Source organism: Chaetodon trifascialis, chromosome 21, assembly GCF_039877785.1.
Source record: "Chaetodon trifascialis isolate fChaTrf1 chromosome 21, fChaTrf1.hap1, whole genome shotgun sequence".
NCBI classification, from domain to species: Eukaryota; Metazoa; Chordata; class Actinopteri; order Chaetodontiformes; family Chaetodontidae; genus Chaetodon; species Chaetodon trifascialis.
In genome coordinates, this window is record NC_092076.1 from 6,909,430 (window position 1) to 6,927,349 (window position 17,920).

Genomic DNA, 17,920 nt, shown 5'->3' on the forward strand with positions numbered 1-17,920 from the left:
TGGTTTACTGGTTAAAACCATCGACTGTTTAAAGCATGGTCTCCATGACATCCCCCACAGGTTTCTGAAGAGCCATTGTGAAGCTTAGTGGCAGTGGCTCCGGCTGTCGCCATCTTGGCAGTGCCAACTCCACCAAACTCCCAGCTAATCCAAAAATGGGCAAAGATATGGAGCGTGGGTGGAGCTGAGGCAGGCCGAATGAAGCCTGGGTGCTGAAACCTAGTGGCTAGCTGTCATTCAAAGCAGCCCTGCTCATAATTATGCATAACTTTAAGCCTTAATATAATTTAAATGTGTGAGTTATATGGAAATGTGTAAACATTTATATTTCTGCTGTAAAGTTGGCCATTTTAATATGGGGGTCTATGGGAATTAACTCGCTTTGGTGCCAGCCTCAAGTGGCCGTTGGAGGAACTGCAGTTTTTTGGCACTTCATTCATTGAAATGCACACCAATACACTGATCACAATGTCTAACTGGGGAGTTTTGCTTCATGTCATCTTTCCACCTCTACATCTAACAAGAGGAAAAATGTCAAACACATAATCTTTACAGAAGAAAAAGAAAATCCAAAGTGGGTTGAAAGGTGGTAAAACGCTCCGCGGGGCTGCAGGGAGCTGCAGAGTCGGGTGGTTATTCTCGATGGGTTTGTGACCAGCAGCGATGGCTTTCATGCATTGTCGTTTAACCCGTTCCTCATATAAAAATACTCATTAGTTCAGCTTTAAAGTTACATTAAAAACAAACTGAACTCACCAGTTTTCATTGGGACCAGGCCTTTGATCAAAAAGTAGTTCCAGAGAAAGCTGTTCCCAGTGAGATTTATGGATTATCCGCAATAACTGGAACATTTTCCTCTCAAATTCACTGCTTTCAATGTTCTTTTTTATTGTGTTGCTACCAGAAACAGGGATTCCTGTTGGCCTTCGCACTTCACAGCAAAACTATATGCATGCCGAACTGTAAGTGAGATTTTCTGATTTTAGTGTGAAGTGACCCTTGAATGGGATTTTCTCAGTTTACAAAAAAAAAAGCCAAAAAGAGGCAATTCCTGAGGATAAAAAAGGGTTTGACCACATAATTTTTGCTTAGGAGCAGAGGGTGTGTGTATGTGAGGAGGAGGAGGAGAGGAGGAGGAGGAGGGGGCTTCTTCTTCTTCTTCTTCTTGGTTTATGTCATTGGTTTAAACGACCCAAGACCCCGCCTTGATAACACAGGAGAGTTAGACAGTGTGTGACTACAGCTAAAGAGAGAGAGAGAGAGAGAGGGAGCGAGGGAGAGAGGGAGGCGGGGGGGGGAGGAAAAAAAAGCAGTGAAACAGTTAGACAGACACCTACTCGGCCGTATTTTAATAAACAAGGACGCGTCTAACACAGCGTAGCCCGCTCCCCGTTGTTGTCACTCCTCTGTATCCGGTCGTTTTCTTCCCATCTGCCCAAAGAAGCCGCGTTTTTTGTTTGTTTTCTGTGGCGCGCGGAGGATTAATAAGGTGGAATCACAATTACTCCAAATCTTCACGTGAAACATTTCCTCCCCGCGAGCGGATGATGCTGCCGCCGACGTGTGCCTGAAAATCAAATCAGGAAAAAGTCCCAACTTAACGATTTGACATCCTTCACCCAGGTAAGACCGCATTCACGGAGGCGACAACAACGCCGCCTTTCACGTTTCTTTCAGTTTGCTGGTTTCTGATGAGAGTTGCTCGGCGGCTCGTCGGGGCTTTCGGGTCCGCATTCGGCTCTGGCCATGTGTGTCCACCTTACTGCGCCATGAAGATGGGGAATGGTCGTGGTGGGTTGTACGCACCGGGGACGTTATTTCTGACCGCGCAAAAGCGGCTGGGACTGTCAAATGTGGACAGAAAATAGCCGCCCCCCCGGTGCTGCCATTAGTGGTCCTCACCTTTACATTGCAAGGGTATTCGGTAAAGACGCGGATTGTTTTTTGTTTTTTTTGCACGCAGCGAGACCCCGTACGGAGTGTGTGTCGGTTTAAAGAAAAAGGGAAGTGCATTATGAGAGGTGTGTGGAGTTGTGTGTGTGTCTTGTGCTTTCTAGTGAGGTTATTTTTGTCCTATAGCCTCTAATATCTCACACTTGACTCGGCTGGCTGAGTTTTTGTAGGCAAAATAGTGCGAGACGTCACCCGGTGTAATCTTGAGCGCTGATTGCTGCTGCTGCTTAGCCTGTGCATCTTTTTTTAAAAACACACACACACACACACATACACACACACGAATCATCACCATGGAGCACATCTGCTGTCCGAGCCGCATCACACACACACACACGCACACACACGCGCGCGCACACACTGACCTCTCACATGTGTGTGTTCCAATTTTTGTAAGACTTCCCCGGAGGAGCTTTAAAGAAGCTGCCACATATCATTACACGTGAAAACTTTTTTTTTCTTTTCATCACACACGATTAAAGCGCGGGGGGGGGGGGGATCAGACGCCTTCATTCTGATGACATGTTGAATCCCACCTCAAAGGGCTTTGGTGGTTAAGCGTGCAGGGTTGCAGGTCTGCAGGTGGGCAAATAAAAAGAGTGGGGATGTGAAACTTGTGAGCAGGGTCCCCTGGTGGCTCCTGTGTTTGAAACCCACTGGAGGAGAATAATGGACTGCTTTTTGTAGCTCCCACTCTTTAAATTTATCTTATTTGCAGGTACTGAGCTGATATTTCCGATGAGGCTTGAGCGCCGTATCTGACTTAACTTAAGAATCAGTGCATCTAATGTTTACAGCCACTGTTAGGAGCCAGCGGTGTATGAATGAGCTGCTAATTGCCTTGTGTCAACTTGTTAATTACACACGCACAAGTATTCTTACACATTATTGGGCTAATTAATTCACCGATTACCCCGAAATATGACAACAGGACACATGTTGGATTAATGAAGAGCTGGAGTTGTCTTAATTTCTTATCGCTCATCGTTAAAAACACCATTGCCAGACATTTGCCGGGTAAGCAAAGAGGATTTCTATCCTGCGGAGCGTAACACTTACAAAAACAAGAAGTAAATCTCAAGTGATTTGCAAATAAAAACTTGGAGGATTAGTTGTAAATGCCTGAAAGCTGAAAAGAGGACGGTAAAGCAGCTCTTTGTCTGTCTAATGGGTGCCCATGTGGACACGGTGAGGGGGTGTGTGTGCCTGCAGGAATATAAGGCCGCTACAGATGTGTGCAGCGTGGACATCTGCTCCGTGGCCGGCCATTGTCAAGGAGGCAGTTAAGATGGTGGGCAGCTCAGCACAACAGAGCTCCCTTGTCAGAAAGCTCCATTAAACGGCTCCAGCGGGGGAAGTGGCCATAACACTGAGCAGTGTTCCTTTTCCTCACATGCCAGGTACATTCTCAATCATTACCGCTCCACACTGCATTTTTATTTTCCTCCTTGGGTCAATCAATTCTTCATTCATAACCCACAAAGTTGCCACACATAAGTTTTGTTTTGTTTTTTTTTAATGCAGAAACCCCCTTTTTCCCTGCTTATCGTCCCACATTGTGAGGCGGTGTTATTGTTTAGAAATGGGGACTGTCGTGCTTCCAGAGAGGAAATTGAACAGACTCAGTTAGACGGCCCCGTGAAGAGCCTGCCCTCTGCCACCCTCTCCTGTGTTGCCGAGCGGCACCCTATCACTCAAGGCAATTGAACGTCTCTGGGGGGACCTCTGTTAGCCCCGTGCAATATTTATTACCATCCATCATCTCGAGACTTTCGCTCTACGGGTGAATAACAGTGGCTCCTAAGTTCTGTGTTAAAAAGTTCCCTCGCCAGCGACCATTAGACGGGATTTATGGCAGCAGCTTCCCTGGAAGTGCTGTGGAAGCGAGACGGAGCGTGTTTCAGAGTCGCTGCATACCCGCTGGGCTGTGGTACCAAATATGTCATGGATAAAATTCTGACTGGCTGCAGAGCTGCCCTGAACTTCTAGGTTTTAGTGCTCAGATTAGTCAACTGGCAGGAGAGTAATCTACAATGCTGATAAGTCATTCCTTGTTAAAGTCCTTTATCAAGCTAAAAGGCTCCACGTTCGCTCGTTCCACCCTCTTAAATGTGAGGTTGTGCTGCTTCTCTCTCCTGTATATCATTGGAAATTGAACGCTCTTTGGTTTTGGACTGTTGGTCGGGCAAAACGAGCTGTTTAAAGATGTGATCTTGAGCCCTGGGAGGTTGTGTTGGGCATTTTTCATAAATGTTTGACATTTTCTAGGCTAAACAATCACCGAACAGGTGTTGAAAGTAATCATTAGTTGCAACTAGAGGTTGACCGATGGTGGATTTTTAAAGGCCGATATAATAACGATAGGTTGGAGCAGGAAAAAGCAGTTGACAATTTTTGACTTTATTAGCTGAACTGAATCAGAGTAATACATGCCTGAATAAATCTGGATCCCTGAACATCAAACTCAGAGTAATTAATTGGAAGTAAGTCAACTTAAATGTAAAAAAAAGGAAGCATTTTTAATGTTTGAGCTAATACTTTCCCTCAAAATCGACCTGACACAATGCCGTTACTTAGACTTTGTGTGTGGAGCTTTCATGCAAAACAGATCTATTAAATAACTCAAATATAAGCATTGAAAACAAGACTAGGCCAAAACCATCAAAATTTGATGGCTGATGGCTGGGCAGTGTATGAAAAGCTGGTCTTTTAATTTGGAACGAGCGCTTTTAATTTGAAACAAATAGAGGAAGTGGCGGCATTTGCCTGAACAATGGTGTAGCTTCATCGCTCAGTCTCAGACTTTTGCATTTATAGGCCTGGCCTGGCTGTTGTTGTCCGTCCAAAGATATTCATGTAAATAGATCTTAGAATGAAGAAGACACTCACAGCAGAATGGACCTGCTTTCTCTGGATCTGTACCCAATGATCAGCCTCCTGTTTGCTTGATTTAACCCAGCCCTCCACTCTGCACCAAGTTCCTCCAATGCTGATAGTTTGTAAAACCAATTAATCAGTTGACCTCTGCTGCATCCCTACTTTGTTCTGTCTAAACGGGCAGAAGATGCAGTGCGTATCACAGTAACATGACTTTACACTTTAAATTTCATATATCACGTTCGTGCAATTTAATTCCAATGTTTATAGCATTATGAAGGCAACAGAGAAAGCAAATACCTCTCTCTCTTCTGTGCAGTTATTTCCTTTGTAGTGAGGCGTCCTCACAGCACAGATAGTAAGGATAATGATCTAATATTCACCACGGCCTTTAATAAGGATCATCTAATGTATGCATACTGTGCTACTGAGCCGGTAAATCCACGTCCTTTGAATGAGAGTGAGCGCATGTTGTGTGAAAATTAGTATATCTGTGTGTACTCACTACTTCTCGATACAGTCTTTGATCCTGTACAGATGAGATGGGTTCTTCTTTTTTGTGCCTCCGAGTCTTTCCACTCTTTGAGATTGTTTGTTTGTCGGAGTTGAAAACAATTGGGATGAATCTGATAGCGAAGTGAAGCTATGGTGACGGGGCAGCGCTGTAAATGAATGCCTCGCTGTGCTCCTTTTAGGTCAATTTGAATATGTGTTTTTAATTGGTCTCCGAAGGATAAGACTTCTCTTTTCTGCCTTCCTCAAAACGTGTCTGCATGATGTGACTACGTCGAGCTGAGGAGCCCGGGAGCAACGGTGTTCATTTGAAGCCCGGCGAACATGCTCATTATCTCCAACCAAAGGCAAGATTGATTTAGCTGAAAAAAAAAAAAAAAAAAAAAAAACATACTCCACCTAGAACTGTAAACCGATCAAGCCCGTAATTCTGGATTGCTCCTGGTCAAAGCGAGTAAGTTTAAAACAGAGCGCCGCAGTGGAAACTGCTCAGTCTCGTCACCAGCTAAAGGCGCCATCGCTCAGCCGGAGCTTCTGTCTCACAGCTTCAGAACTCCTCTAACCTTTAGAAGTGCTATATTGAAAAGATATCTCAAAGAAACGTTTTGCTTGTCACTCCCATTTCTTTGCTCTCCCCAGGCATTCTGCATCTTCATTTTTTAGCACACTGAAGAGTGTCTATGTGTGTTTGTGTATGTGTGTGTGTCAGGGGGTGAGGGGGTTATCAGCTTTTCCCCCTGTCATCGCTTACTCCCCCATTGCTGTAATTTCATTGACAGTGGCAGCGATTGTGTTTTCTGGAGCTACACGGGGGTAAAGGATAATTGGAGCCGTGAATGTCTTTTTCATGGTAACGGGGAAAGTGGAACCCTGTGCCAGCGCTATTCTCTGTACCGTACAAAGGGACAAGATCCAGCGATAGGGCTTGCATAAGAGATCTACAGTATTCTCTAACACAAACAGATGTATTTTAGTCTGGCTGAAACTAGTAGAGCTGAACCTCATGTGGTTTCGGCGTTGGCTAGCAGTCAGATAGGAATTTTTCTGCAGTTATTGGATTGGATGTAACAGTCACTCTGTGCTTTTATCTTGCACCACTCTACATTAGTATCAGGGGAGAGCGAGGCGGCCATGTAATAAAGCGGAAGCACACTGTCTTTCAGCCATGTAAAAGGTCAAATAACTCCTGTGCTTTGGCCTCTGTTGGCGATGTCAGAGACAGTCCTGTTAGCATGAAGGTACGACGTCGTCGGGCAAAGCAGCAGCACAGCAATTAGAGTTATTAATTATTTTCTTACAACTTAATACACTTTCATTTAATGCATATTAATTGATGTGCTCCCGAATCCACACTCACATAATCCACCAAGGATTTCTCAAAGGCAAGCACAAAAGGCTTTTATTATCTTAAGGAGGAAGTGGTCTTTTGGGACGTGAAGTGCCCCTGCTCAATTGTGTATTACATTATGAAACAGACGTAAGTGAAATGAAATTACAACGTATCATCAGCACGGTGAAGGATCCTATTGAATAATTACCCCTGCAGAGCCATTGTTGTAGTGTCAGACTCGTTCTTTTGGATGTGATGGGGGGGGGGGTTGCGAAGTCCTCGTGCAGGGGAGTAAAAAGCAGTTTCAAGGTTAAACCGTGTGAAGGCCAAATGTTTGGGGAGGGTGGATTAATTTCATGTCCCGTAATGTGATTTGCAATATCTCCTCCTCTCCTGCCCTTGGTTTCTTTGGAGATGTGCTAGCCTGATGAGAGCTGAGGGCAGGGGGGCTGCCGTAACTACCGCCTGCATTTACAAGTGTTTACAGGACTACTAAATGGAATTATGGGAGATGATGCATGCTTACAAATTCACCATCATTCCCAGACCTCCGTCTCATTACTGAATACAAATTCAGTGCATATCCTTCTGTTGCTCAGTAGAGAAAATGAGCTTCCTCTCATACATGCAAGCATGCACAAACACAGCCACTTACATAAATGCATACAAACGTGCAAACACAGGATGGGGGGGTGGGTGGTTCTAGGAAAATTATTGTGCATCATTAATTGCAGGGAGAGGGACCACCACGATAACAGCAGCAAGATCCTTCGCTGCTCACGCGGCCTAAGAAGCCTGCTGTACTCGACACTTTATCACCCAGTATCTGCAGCTCATCCTCGCATATCTGCATATCAGCCCAGTTAATGAATCTGTTGCGTTGTCGTTTTCTGGCAAATTCTGTGTAATACAAATGTCTTCATAGATCCGCGAGCGTTTCGTATAGCACCATTAACATAGATAAATCTGAGCGAGCATAAGGAAACCTCACAGTATGTGTGCAATATGAGGAAGTGATAAAACCAGAGCTCGAGGTCAGCATAGGTAGTGAGTGGGAGGGCTGTGGGATTTCGTAGAGGGTGTTATCACTGGTAGCGTTTCCTCACCGCTGTGCCTACTGTCGTTTTCTCACTTTCCGCAAACCCCGCCGCTGACACGCCACAAGTTTAGCGATGGAAATACAATGAAACAAAGTGCACGCTGAAATCAACAACTGGCAAATCCTGGTTTAATTATCCATTAAACCATGATCATTATGTGAGCTCTGTAACATGAAGCAAAAACAAGAATTGTAATAATAAAGTGAAAAATGTCAGCTTCCATATGATACAGATAATGTGCTTTCAAGGATCAGATTTCCCTGAATTCACACTGCTTGCAGTAATTTCCAGCCGGCCGCCATGCGTTTTCTCAGCCTGACAGCTTAAAGCTGGAAAGGAAAGATGCAAATTTCAAACTTAAAATGAATGCAGATTGTTTTGCTGCATTGTTGCTTCGTCCCAAACGAGGGGACCAAAGATGGCCCAACTAAACGGTGACATGTGAGGGAAATTTTCCTGCCCAGGCTGCTTTTATTTCTTACCATTACTATAAGGTCTTGTGACTTCAGTCGTAACTAATCCTGTCCAAGCAATTTTTCCTTTTGTCCCCAATTTGGTATGGCCAATTCCCCTCATACTATACAAGTCCACGGATGGCCCGGGGAGGGTGTAGACAGCCATGTGCCCTCAGAGCCTTGTGACACCCATGTCTTTTCCCCTCACAGTGAGGGAGGGTGCACTAAGGTTCATGCAATCCTCCAGCCCCACCCTCCAGATCACCTACCGCTGTGCAGCGAGGGCACAAATCCTTGCTGGTTCCCTACCTGCACAAACTGCCAAAATATGTTTGTTAGAATGAAAGACCAACTGTTATCGGGAGCTAACAGCTCACACATTGTTATAATCCTGGACACCATCAGCGGGGATGGTGCTCTGTGGCACCACGCTTGTATTTGTGCGCAGAATTAACAGACAGCAATCAGTCACGATTAATTTGGCACACAAAAAAATTCAATTCAATGTTGTGTACCTCAGAGATGTCTGTCTCGCACTGTTGATTCACAGTCGGCTCAAATATTGAGAAAAATGTTTAGCAGCTTTGAGTGGAAGGGATTAAATCTGACCTGCACACACCAGCAGCGACAACAAGAGGCAAAGGTAGTCAGATATTTCAGAGGAGTGCTGAGAGACGAGGAGCGACAAGGTGGACATGTGGTGCAAGGACGGGGCAAGTTTACAGGCTGAGGCAACATTAAGTGGACTTCTTGCTAAAATTAGACAACACACGGTGGCATGTTTTGATGTGCAGAAAATGTACCAGTGACATTTCCAAGGTGTTCCTTCATACTGGGAAAGCTTTCCCATACGTCTAAGTGTTTTCCTCAACAGTGCACTACTGTCGGTTTGCCACCGTGGGCTCGATCATCGCTGTTAGAAAAACCTGCACAGTTGTGAAGACTGTGACAGCTCCAGTGGGCGATTTACGGATGAGGTGATACTCGTATGCACATGCACGTATGCATGCTTGGAAATTGGTTTTCCGCTTTTGCTTTATATGTTGCCGTTGTGTCGGAGTAGTGAGTATGTGTAGGAACTGAATTTGCCTCCTCTTGTTTTCCTCTATTTGCATGCCCTGCCTGTGTCACAGTGGCAGCTTTAGTTTTCCAGTGAAATCTTCTTGCTCTCCTGTGAAGGAGCGAGGAGAGAATCGCATACAAATTCAGTTCCAGGTGTCCATTGCAGCATGTCGTAGCACTGAAAAACCTCTCCCTGGACATTCATTATGTGCTCTGCTGGGGATGACCCTCACACATTCATATGCACATATGCACACACACACAGCACTAAAACAATGCTTGTCTTCTCCCTTTGGATGGTGCGCTCATCTGTGTTTGCATCAGCTTGCTGTTCCTCTTCGTGGTTTCCAGCAGAAGCGAATGAGCTCAGTATCACCTTTCCTTGCTGTGAGGGATCTCTTATTTTTGGTTTCAGATTGCCTCCTCTCCAGTGCAGCTGCAGCTTGATGCAGAGCTGAAGTTAGGTTCGATCCACCTCTCACTGACTTTCCACTTTGGCCAATTGTTAAGGTGTATTCAGGCAAACAACCGTGCTATGGCAACACTACGTCAGTGCCGTATCATCAACGTGACTGTGAAATGGGAATGACGTGCAAAATGTCCCTTTGTTGCAGTATGGCAGTTCTAAACGTTAGAGGGTAGAAAGGTAGTCAGCCTGAAGCACTTTTGTGGCACTACTGTATCAAAGACCACTTACCAGGTATCCTGCAGCATTGGGCTAATTTGTGGTTTACCTGCTGAGAATTTAGATGTACAAAGAAATAACCGCAGCTGTGAAAACTTTCCACTTACACAGCCCCGTTTCAAAGGTGTGAAAACACCCCATGTGGGGTCTTGGCATTTGAAAGGCCTACAAACTGGACTTCTTGCTTTGTATTTTATCCTCTACCTGTACCCTATAGCAACACAAACGCAACCCCGTCGTGCCATTGTCTGCCTGAAAGTGCGGCTAGTCGGAGGAATCAAAAGGGCCGTGTCTGCTCCCTCGCACTTTCTAATCTCTCGTCCTCTGCACGTATCCATCTCCATTCCCCCTCTGTCCTAGTGAAGGTCTCATTGCTTATGTAATGTCTCTAAACATTTGTGCAGCATTAGGGGAAGTCAGGCATGCCAAAACTGTGCAAAACGTCCCTCTGTGCACCCCATAGAGGTGGGACAGATGGCAACCCTCGTTCCCAGTCTTGTAAACTGCCTGTGACAGGAGAGATGGCACATACACAGCTGAACTAGGGCAGCGCTAACTAAGGCTTTACTGACAGTGGTGGACACAGTTGCATGCACACTCATCAGTGAGATGCTTATTATCAAAGCCATAAAGCATCCCGGTTTGGTTCTCACCACATTGTTTTTGGCTGTTAATTACAGCAGAGTGTTAATTGATTGCAGATTCATGGAGAAGTTGATCAGTGCTGTAAGTGCACCGTCGCATTGCTCCACCTGTGATCCGGGTTGTAGCTCACCTATAACGAAGGCCATCAGATTCTGGCATCGGATCATCCATCACGATGTTAAAGAAGGTGACCTGGAGTTGCTTTCTAATTCAGTCGTTAATCACCGCCACAGCAGAGTGTCGGGCACTTTCACTTTGTTCCCCCTTAACAACTCTCTGGGCAGAGTCCATTACTGAGTAAACAGACAGTGAAACACAGAAGAAATGAATGAAGATGCCCAGTGCCGAAACCCCAGAGGTGAGATCAAATGGCGAGCCCGGTGATGATGAGGGATGTTTATGGCTGGCACTCTATTAAGAGGAGGCCCTTCCCTGCTGGCGCATAATGAACATCTACCTTGTGAAATGGTTGTTCTGAAGCTTTTTCCTTACACTGAATTACCGGTCATTTTCATCAAAGTGTGCCCTAATTGCTCTCGGCGGCGAGTCGGGGGAAGGGCCACTAATAGCGAGAATGAGTTTTCGGGTAACTTGGCAAGGTGACTGGCTTATGGCAACATTAGCCGCGTTGATTTGAATAAATCTCCCGACGCCATATTCCCCCCTTTGTATGTTAATGAAAGCCAGTCGTGTCCTTAGAGGATGATATTTCAGGCCTGAACTCTTCTTCTTTTTTCTGTGTACACGGTAACGCCTCCTCCAGATGTCCCCCACTGCGGGAGGCTGTGAGGCACATGCAAAAGGCTTACCGCCAACCACACACACTCAGATCATCTCTGGGCGGGGGCACTTCGGCTGACCTGTTACGAAATAAGCCAAGAGCGATGATTGCAGAAATAAGACGGCAGAGCAATTGTATGTTGTTTTTGTAAAGAGTTAAATATTGCTGACAGAAAGGGCAGTGTGTGTGTTGGGGGAGAGAGGAAAAACATCTCGGAGAGGAGAATGTTTTCGGAAACCACAGACAATGTACCATCTGCACACGGCGGGGTGCACGAGCGACACTGGACCACTGCTGTGAGGAACTATTGCATTGTTATTAAATGGCTGTTGCCTCACTGGCAGCCATATTAAAGCCTCAGATCCTGTGCCTGATGCAAGGCAACGAGGAAGAGAGAAGAGGAGGAGGGGAAGAAACTAAAGAAAAAAAAGAAAAAAAAAGCCCCAAACCAGTCTGGCCTTCTGGACACGGTGACACGACGTGCAGCTGCAGTGGCACAGATTAAAAGATGGCAGTGCAAACTTCTTCAAAATGAAAAGACAGAAAAGAGGCTTTTTTTTTCTTTCGCTCTCTCTCTTTCTCCTCTAACCTCTCTACCTCCCTCTCCCCGCCCACCACCTCTATTGGCTCAGCATCTTATACAAGGTGCAGCGAGAGGACAGCTTTTTTTGTACTCTGGTGCTGTGTCTTAAGAAATGCAAATGCGGCAGCTCAATCCATACCAGGTCTTGTTGCGGGGGTCATATTTTTCTTTTCACATTAAACTTTTTCTCTATGCTCACCATGTTAACTTAAGACGCTCCGCATCCCTCAAGCAGTTCATCTGCAAAATTAATTTAATCTTCCACTTGCTATACAGTCGTCTCTCTTTTCATGGCTGAGGAGTCTGGATCCGCTGCTGCTATAGCAGCGTGTTGACTTATTGATGCTCCGTGCCCTTTGTGCGCGCTGAACTAGTGGCAGACAGTGCATGAAATGCCACTGAAGAGTAAGAGTTGATTAGCTCCTCTTGCTCTCCCTCATCTCATTCCCTCACACTCAGGGCAGTAAAATGACTCTTGAGAATGCGCTTTCTGCTAACAGTTTCTTGTTAACTTTCTTGGTGCCAGAGGTTATTAAAATTATGTAGGATTTGAATGCATAGTCACTGAATTGTTGTCTCTGACTTGTGCCAAGCTTTCTGCACAGCCTGTGTTGAACGAAGAAATGTGCATTGAGAGATTTTTTTTTTTTCCTTTGCTCGAAATGTTTTTGACCCTGAACCGTCGAGCTTTCACAATTGCCCAGGTTTCCTATTCTGTCCAGCCTCGTCTAATTACCTCTTGCATCTCTTCAGTCCACAAGGCCAGAGTGGTGCCTCAGTGTTGGAAAAAAAATGCGTTTTCTTTTTTCTTATTTATTATATTTAAGTGGTTTCTCAGAATTCATTTTTTCCGGCTTTGCCACTTTAATTAAAAGTTGGACCTCCAGTTTAGTTTTTGACTCAAATTTCAGATATTACACTGTCATTTTTGCGTCTGCTGATAATTACTCTAACAATAGTTTAAGGTAATATATAGAAATAAGTAGTTTAGTGCTGGCTTTGATGTCTGGAGGTATTGTGTTTTTAAGTTGTCTGTCCATCCGTCTCATTCTTAGGGCCGCCTTGAGGGAGTTTCTTCTTCTGATTCGATTTTGGAGGTCAAAGGTCACCGTGACCTCACACAGCACGTTTTTAGCCGCACAGCAACTCAAGAATTCATCCACAAATAAAGTCAAACGTTCACACAAACGACTCAGAGGATAAAATGAGGAAGTAATGACGCTCTGTATCCAAAAGGTCAAAGGTCAGCATCACTGTGATGTCTTAGTGTTGCGCAAAAACACCTCTCTGGCCGTTACTCAACACTCAGGAACAGAAGGGGACACTGTGACCATATTTCACATGTCATTGTACATGTCAGGTGATGGTTGTTGCACCATGTGATGAAGCTCTCTATCAGTCCTCTGTACTCCTGGAAAAATAGTCTCTCTGTAATACACTGTTGAACAGCATTTCTAAAGACAAGTCTCAGGTTTAGGAGTCAAATGTAGCTCTGGTGGCATGACTGGTTTGGTTGAAGACACAACAAGAGATGTTTTTGTGCCGTTACAGGCACCAGTAGTGGACTCATCACTGTCCTCACCTGCCCTGAGGAAACTGGACTAATGTCCTCACTATTTTTCCGGACTAGAAGTAAATGATTGCACAGAAAAAGAAACACATGAATGAATATTGAGCAATATTTGTAAGAATCTGGAGCGACTCTGTCAGATCAATGGCTCGGCTCGTCCTCTCTGCTCTCCAGCGACTGCGCGAGGAGTGAATGGTGAGTTCCCGTAAATATGCATGTGCGCTCGAACTCCTCTGTTTTCCTGACAAAAGTTTCCAAGGCCCTGATTTTTGGAGGCCGTCATCCCGCTTGACAGAACCTGACATTTGGAAAGGTCTGCGAGGAGGATTTGTTTGTGGCAGCTTCAAATTACAGTGGCACAGAGGGAACGGGAGAAAGGAGGAGGGGATGGAGGGATTGAGGAAGAAAATGGCTCCTGCTTATTTAAATGTCACTTCTACGAGGTGAATGCGTAAGCTCCTCTTCTTTTTTTTTTCCCCAAGCATTACATGGGCATTTCTCACAATGGAAAAACATTTCTTGCCATGTTTTATTCTGTGTGTGTCTCTCTCTGTCTTTCTGCTTGGCTCAGGCTGTGTTATTGGCAGCGGGCTTTAAGCCTTGTGAAGCTTTGCCAACATCTTGACAGTAACCACAAACCATTTAGTTGTTTGTTTTGTGTAGGTAGTGACTGAGGGACCAATCACTCGGGTCCTATTTGGATTTGAGGTTTATGCTGGACTGCATGCAGCAGTATAAAATGCATATTAATTTTCAGGCTCTCCCACTCTCCATCCAAGTGCAGGAAAAAGGCAAAAGTAAGAAAGAGATCGCTTTAAGTACAATCTGGGGGAGGAAAGCAGACAAGGAAAATAACTGATAAGTGTGCTGCAATTTCTGTACATGTGGAGTGATTTCTCTTATGTAACAACAGGTTTTTTCAACAAAGGCTGTTATTTCTTGTCGGCACTCAGCGCACTTAGGAGTGCATATGGCGCTCTGCCTGTCACTGACCTTTTTAACAAGGATGAGACGACCAAAATACACCGAGTGTCCCTCGGTGATGATAGTCAAATGTCACTCAAACGAAAGGACTGCAGCCAGACTCTCATACTGAGCTTCCAACAATAGTAAGGAGGAGGAGGTGCAGAGCCCTCTATCTCTTTCCTTGACAAATAGCTGATGACACTGTTGGATTAAGTCCTCACAAGTCATGCCAGCTGCTGGAATCAGATGACAAGTGCCTCCATGTCTATGTGTCTTAATCTCTTTCAGACACTCGCAGCTTCGTGTATAACTGGAATATTCATCACATAGATGCTTGCCTGCAAATGTCAATAAATTATGTGGCTTAAGTGACGCCTGAGCTTGACAACTGGTTTCCTAAAAGGCATTTGCCCTTTTGCGTACTTTTTCATTTTGTCCTACTGCCGTGACACATTTTATTGAAGAGCTGTCTGCGAGTGTACCACAAGGACTCGAGGCTGTTCATTGCCGAGCTGCTTCTAAACCTCAGCCTGCACAAGTTCCCACCAAATACTGCCTTCTGCCAAATACTGTCTCCTAAACTCTGCCACTGCAAACAGAGCATCTATTTTAACAGAGGCATTTCTCCATAATTAAACTAATGCATAGGAGAGTATGCTGGGGTGGCTCCCCTGATTAATGGAGCAATTACATAATCCATTACACTGAATTATGAATGTGCTAATGATGAGCTCATATTGGGTAATGATTCCTGGAGTTTGCTTGTGTAAAATATGAAAAGAAAAGCAGAGAGGACGGCCTGTGTTTGCAGATGTTCCTCTAATCACTAGGAGGTGAGACCAAGGAGGAAAAAGGGATGCATGACTTCCTATGGAGAGTGGCAGTTCCACCATCACGGGTCATTGCTTCCTGTTGTAGGAAGAACGCCTCCTACTGTTCCCAGTAAGACTACTAAAAGCCATACACAAATCTGAATTAATGTTTTATGTAATTTTTTGATGGCAGCATAAAGAGTGCAATTAAGAAGGCAAAAAGGCGACAGAAAGGATCACAGTTGGCGACTGAGCTCTGTCATAATCTTCTCGGCCAAAACTGTCACTGGCTGCAAAGCAATAATTTCTTGTTTACATTCTTGTCTATATTTGCTGGGATGTTCCTGGACTTGTTGTGCAGCAGGCGTCTAGAAATAGCTCATATCTTCTGAACCGTGTTGGATATCTCAGAATGCCATTCATTTGTGTAGGCGTAAACATCAGGTTGCACCTAATGATTATTTCGATTGATTGTGTATTATTTTTTCAATCATTTCATTAGTCTTTCAGTGGAAAAAGTGTGGAAAATGCCCATCAAAAGTTCTGACGGCTCTCATCTTCATGTGGCTTGTTTTGTACGACCAACAGCCCGAAACCAAAAGCTACAGCTTTGCTTTGTTATCAAGCGTTTTTGCTGATACATGATAAATGACTTAAATGATGACCTCATTGCTGGTGATTTATTTTAGATTTTTTTTTACTGTATTAGCCTTACAGTGACCATATCTGCATTTATGCCACATAAACAATTTCTTTTTAAAAGCAAGGCCGTGCAAATGTTGCTGAACAGCGGCCACTGTGGCCACAAGTGGCAAGTACATGATAATAGTAAATGGAAAAACATAGTGTCACAGTAGCACAATTGGAGAGGAGCCATAAGTCAGCAAACTGCTTTGTAACGTCAGTTAGACAACATTATTTAACGAGTTAAGTCTGCCAACATTTGCTAAAGTTGACCACCATAAGCTACTGGTCTTATAAACAGAATCTTCGTGCAGCACATCTAAGGATGAAACTGGCATCGGGCCTCACTTGTGGTCAGTTTTGTTTTACTCAGGTTACGTGTTCACAGTTTAAGCAGCGTAACGGTAACAAATTGCTCTCTGTGTCGGTGTAAGTCGATTGATATAGAGGGAGAAAAAGAACACCTGGCTTTTTAAAGATCTTTGTTTGTGAGAGTCACAAGACACCAGAACAGCAAGCTGCGCTTTTGTTCATTAAATATTAAATGAAATGCATCGGTCCCACATGTTTTCTACCGATTGTGATTTTTGACACTGTCGGTTGCTACCAGTTATCTCACAAATGGCGATCTGTTGTTTTAGCAACCTCTTTTTAGCAAAATGAAAATCTTCGTTTGAGTATTTGACAAGTCTTCCGCTCTGCTGTCATCTATGTTATTGTATTTACCCATGACAATGCCACTCATGTCACGTTTTGCGTAATGGTTATCGCTTGTGGCAGAGAAACACTGAAAAGCAGAATATTTTACACAGTGTAAACGCTTCAGAGAAGTAGCACCAAAAAAGCATAGTGGTGCATTGAGCTAAAAGCTAACATCAGCATACAACATACACACAGTGTCACTGTTAGCTTAGTCTGTTGGCAAGCTAGCATTTGCTACATAGCACTAAACACAAACTACAGTACCAACTGCTGCTAGCTTGGCTAACGTCCACTGTAAATTTTTGCTTTGCTTTACTTTGCATTGGCATACTCAGCTCAGGAAAGTTTAAATAGCTAGAGTTACTGCATTAAATCCCAGATTCAGCAGCCAATCAGACAGTTTCCATGACTTTGCTTCTGTGCTTTCTATTATACGGTTAAATGCGTTGTGGAGGTCACGATGTGTGGATGCAACCTGCCTCTTATGGTTTCAGCACACATGTTTATGGTTCTCCTGGGTTTTATAGGCATTCCGCCATTTATATGTATGTACGAACAACGACGTGGAAGATTACGTATCATTATATAATCTCGTCTTGTTTTGCAGTCTTGAGGTAAATACTGTCCTTTTCGTTCTGTATGCACTGAGACAGATGGCAGTTGCTGAGGTCACCTAATACCTCAACCTTTATGACCATCTGTCTGAAAGCGCATCACCGTTTATCTTGTTTGATTTGATTGTTCGCATGAATCTGCTGTATTCTTGTGTGAATTCATGTTTGCATGGCATCTCCGGAGAGCGATAGTTAATTGCAAAAACAAGTTTTAATTGGGCTTGTGTTTACAAAATGTTGCCTTCGTGCCCTAGTTACACATACAAGAATAAATGGCTTTCTCAGGAGGTTTTTCCTCTAAGTGCACTATATACATTGCGTTGTGTACAAGAATTACAGAGTATCTTTTTGTTTTGGTGCAGCTCTGTGTGCAACAGTAACGTCAGTCAAGTGCATAATATTCACTGGACATCTTTAGCTGCAATGATTGACGTCCATTATTTTTCAGCCCACAGTGTCTGTTTTAAGCTCGCTGCAGATGTGTGTGTGTGCATTAGATATGGTTCATTTGAAGTTCAGTGTGTGGGTCCATTTTCTTGGGTAAACAAACCAGCCAGACTCTGGCTTCCAGTTGAGGACACTTATCTG

The 17,920-nt window shown here is 44.3% G+C and overlaps 1 protein-coding gene across 1 annotated transcript in view; it reads left to right on the top strand.

Annotated features, from left to right (window-relative positions):
• Positions 1 to 1,228: 1,228 nt before the first annotated feature.
• The window catches only part of LOC139350170 (C-terminal-binding protein 2), a 92,492-nt gene continuing 75,800 nt past the window's right edge, over positions 1,229 to 17,920 (top strand). Inside the window, exon 1 of the mRNA XM_070991331.1 lies at positions 1,229 to 1,623. The gene's annotated coding sequence lies outside the window, so the exon portion shown is untranslated. The remainder of the gene's footprint in view (positions 1,624 to 17,920) is intronic.